The sequence below is a fragment of the Colobus angolensis genome, unplaced genomic scaffold (genome assembly GCF_000951035.1).
Source record: "Colobus angolensis palliatus isolate OR3802 unplaced genomic scaffold, Cang.pa_1.0 Scaffold48, whole genome shotgun sequence".
Lineage (NCBI taxonomy): Eukaryota > Metazoa > Chordata > Mammalia > Primates > Cercopithecidae > Colobus > Colobus angolensis.
The window spans coordinates 9,688,137-9,692,807 of NW_012118265.1; the positions used below are offsets into that span (position 1 = coordinate 9,688,137).

Here is a 4,671-nt window from a genome sequence, read left to right on the forward strand (position 1 = left end):
TCAACTTGTCAGCACCCATCAACTCATCATTTACATCAGGTATAACTCCCAATGCAATCCCTCCCCCCTCCCCTCTGTATTTTATTTTTTTGAGATGAAGTCTCACTCTGTTGCCCAGGCTGGAGTGCAGTAGCGCCATCCTGGCTCACGGAACCTTCGCCTCCCAGGTTCAAGCAATCCTCCTACCTCAGCCTCCTGAGTAGCTGGGATTACAGGTGTGCGCCACCATGCCAGGCTTTGTATTTTTAGTAGAGGGTTTCTACTAAAGAGGATTTCGCCATGTTTCTCAGGCTGATCTCGAATTCCTGGCCTCAAATGATCTGTCCGCTGTGGCCTCCCAAAGTGCTGGGATTACAGGTGTGAGCCACTGTGCCCGGCCCAGTACTATAGAGCTTTGGATAATCCAGTTACATGTTTACTTCGAGATGATATGTAGAGTTACAGTCAATTGATAGGGTAGTGAAAAAGAATTGGCAATTTCATCTTCCATGTGAATCTCAGAATGGAAGAACCAGGAAAAGTGAGAGAGATGAAAGTGATGTCAGCATAGCCAGAGAATGCTTTTTGTTTGCTGACACAAAACAGGACTTTCTTTTGGAGGAAAGGGCATCTTTTTTCATCTTGTTTATTTTTCATGTATCTTCCCTCTTGAGCTCAGATCGGAGATCCCCAAACAGTCTTCCAAATCATGCTGGGAAAGCATCTAAAAATAGTGAAAAAAACCCCTCAAGATTTCTGAGTTGGTATGCTGTACCAGACACCTGTGAGATCTTTGTCTGTCAGACTGTTCATCTCTGCTTTCTGTGTGTAGCAATAAACATCTATTGACTTATGTACGCTCACAGAAGAATCCAGACATGCACACATACTCAGTAGTTTATTGGTCTATCTTTAAGCAGCACTTGAATATATTTTGGCTAGATGTAAAAACAGCCACTTGTCAGTGTTTACCACTGCAGCGACCAGAGCTCTCTGCAGCATTTTATGCCTTTGATCTAGAACTTGCTCTGCCCAATACAGTGGTACCTAACCACAGATAGCTTTTTTTTTTTTTAAGACAGAGTCTCGCTCTGTGGCCAGGCTGGAGTGCAGTGGCACAATCTTGGCTCACTGCCCCCCTGCCTCCTGGGTTCAAGCGATTCCCCTGCCCGTCTCCCAAGTAGCTGGGACTACAGGCACGCACCACCATGCTCAGCTAATTTTTGTATTTTTAGTAGAGACGGGGTTTCACCATGTTAGCCAGATGGTCTTGATCTCTTAACCTCGTGATCTGCCCGCCTCAGCCTCCCAAAGTGCTGGGATTACAGGCGTGAGCCAGCACGCCCGGCCACAGATAGCTTTACAATGCAAATTATTTAAAATAAAATAAAAGGAAAATTCAGCTCTTAGTCACATTAACTACATTTCAAGTGTTCAATATCCAAATGTAGCTAGGGGCTACCATACAGAACAACAGAGATATGTAACACTTCCGTCACTGCAGAAAGGACAGAGCTGCCCTAAGTCTAGGCTATAAGCCATCTTATGTGGCCCAGAGCTCTCTCTGAATGGTGAGCTACTTGGTGAATGGGCTTGAGACTTCACTTTTGTATTCCTTTTGGTTAGGTATATAGTAGGTCCCCAATATCTTGTTTTACATGCAAAGGAAGATGTTATTCTTTGCATATACGTGGTTCAAAGAATGCTTGCTCTACTGAAAATTGACAGAAAAATAGTAAAATCTTATAATAGATTTTTCTTTTAATAATCTTCATTAGGGTATAGTAATTTATTTTTCTTATCTTCCATATTAAAATTGGGATTAGGTTTGTATAATGAAATTACTTCAGATGTAATTCAATACAAATTTACTAAGCATCTGCTATAAATCCAACTCTGGGTTAAACATTGCAAAAATAAGGCAATTACCCCTAATTAACTGAGTAAATATTTGTTGAGAACAGTAGCATATGTGCATAGGAACTGAGGATACATCCGTGTGCAAAACAGAACAAATCCCAGCCTAATGGGATTAACATTTCAGTGGAAGGAAGTAGGCAACAAACAAGACAAATACAGACATTATACTGTACCTTAAAGGATGTTAATGTCAGGGAGAAACAAATAGCAGGACTGAGATAGGGAGTGCTGGGGGGAGTGTTGCACTGAAATTTCATATAGTGTGGTCAGGGAAAGCCTCACTAGAGTGACATTTGAACAGAAATTCAAATGAAAGTGTGTTCATGCGTTACCTAGGGGAAGAATATTTCCAGCAGAGGGAACAGCATCTTCTAAACTCTGAGGCATGTGTGCTTGGCACTTTGGAGGAACAGTAAAGAAGTCAGTGTGGCTGGAAAGAGTGAAAGAGAGGGAGAGCAGGAAAGGAGGTGAGAGAGGTTAGAGAGGGACAGATCATGCAGGGCACTGTTGGCTTTTGAAGGACTTTGGCTTTTACACTGAGTGAGAGGGGAAACCATGAAAATCTTGACAGAGGAGGGCCATGATCTGACTCAGGTCTCATTGTTTGCCATGTTGCAAATCGGTGGAAGGAGTAGGATATGGGGGCAAGAACAGAACTAAGAAGACAGTTAAAAGACCATAAAATCATCCAAAATAATGAAGGTAGCCTGGCCCAGGATAGAAGTGATGGAGGTGGCAAAAGGTCATTAGATTCTGGACATCTCATGGATACCTTATAGGTAAAAGACGTCAAATTTGCTGACCAGTTGGACCTGGAAGTGTTTTTTTTAACATCAGACAATTAGAGGACAATACAAAGAATGATTTAAGTCATAATGGTAAACTGAGTCTGGTGGTTGGTGAGAAGGAGGACTTGAGTGGAAGAGAGAGTCCATACAGGCAAGTAATAGAATATAAGGTTGGAGATGATGGATAGGAATGGTAGTGACAGAAATGAGGAATAGGGTTTATGGGATAGTTTTGGACATGTTGAATTTGAGGTGATGGTGGAATCTTAATATAGGAACATATTGGAAATTTAGAATATGGAACTAGATAGAGGTCAGGTGGGAAAGGTTGGTCTTAGAGATCAAGATTTGGGAGTTCTTCTACAGAGATACTGGTTGACGACAATAGAATGAAGGAACTGCTTTACAGTAAGAGAGAAAACCAGAGGATCAAGGACCACAACCAGGACCCAAGGGAACCCAAGGGAGCTTGCATTTCAAGGAGGGGTTGATCAAAAGTGTCAGGTATTGAAGAAGGCTGAAGGAAAATGTGGCTAGAGGAGAATCTCTCAGACATGGTAAGAAAAGTTTTAGTGAGGTGAGTGGGTTGGCAGATCACAGAGGTTGAGAAGGGAAGAAATACTGATAAATGGAACAGAAAGGTATCAGCTTATTGTTAATGAAATAATAATAATAATAATGATGGAATATCGAGAGCTATTTCCAGAAGACTGGATCAGGGGTGAGGAATTCTAGTTCATTCTGTGATGATTTTATTGTTCATCTTTCAGAATTTGAGAATGCCTTGCTATCACTCCTTACTGTAATAGGTACTCCTCAAAGTGCATTTAAAATATGATTTTACAGATATATATGTATAAAACATATAAGAAGCTTGTCTACTGTGTATACACACTTCTGTAATGTTACGTACCATAACCTAGCTCAGAGATTTCTAGTATTTTCTATATTATCTAATTCAGATTTACCTGGAAAACTCAACATATGAAAATTCTGATTTCTAAAATAAATATAAATGTAATCATGCATCTTCCAAAATGATTCTTTGCTTAATGGAAAAGCATTTTATTTCTTACACAGGAAACTCCCTAATGGATTAAGAAACAAACTATTTAAAAACCTGCATTTATTCTGGGTTTCAAGGTGCACATCCATGTAGAATGTTAAAGGAGGCCTGTGTTTACTATTGAGATTTTGAAATTCATTTAGCAAGAAAATATTTCGATGCTATGCCTTATCTACTTTTCCTTTTGCCCTCCTTCTTCACAAGCAGGAATAGACCTGTCCTGTAGGCATGGAGCCTGGTCTGGATCCCCAAGGTTAGAAAGAAGTAGGTTTAGGATTAGCTTTGCATTTCTAGAATCAACAATGAGACTCTCCTTTAGCAAAATTCCTCTCTAGGCTCTCCATGTTGTTATTTTCTTTGTTCATTATCTCCACTCAGGTATCCTGGGTTTCCTGGAAATCACAAAGCTTCCATGGAAATTCAAATGGGCTCTTTCTCAGCCTCATGAGTACTAGAGACAAAGGGCTTTGTTAATCTGTCATATTTGTCTTTGCTAGCTTCCCCATTCAGTGTGTACTGATGCATGTGCTCCTGGGACTCGGAAGGGGATTCGTCAGGGGGAACCAATATGCTGCTTTGACTCCATCCCATGTGCTGATGGACTTGTGTCACAGAAACCAGGTAGAGATGGTAATTTCTTCATGATACGAGGATGCTATTAGATCAAACATGTTTTTGCAAAGAAGGCCTCAGGAGCTATAAATAGGTATGAACAACTTATAACAAAAATAATTAAAATCCTTCAAATTATTGAATTTTTTGTGCACTGTGAAAAAAACATAGTATTGTGTTTCAGTTCTAAAGCTGCTACAGTTGGGAAAATACCTACAACCTTGAAGTTAATAGAGGAAAATGCAAAATAAAATATATGAAATGTGAAATATGAGTAGGATTCATAAAAATATTTTAAATTATTTG

General features: G+C 40.0%; 1 pseudogene; it reads left to right on the forward strand.

The window, feature by feature from the left end:
- The window catches only part of LOC105524007, a 19,972-nt pseudogene that overhangs the window by 12,329 nt on the left and 2,972 nt on the right, over positions 1 to 4,671 (forward strand).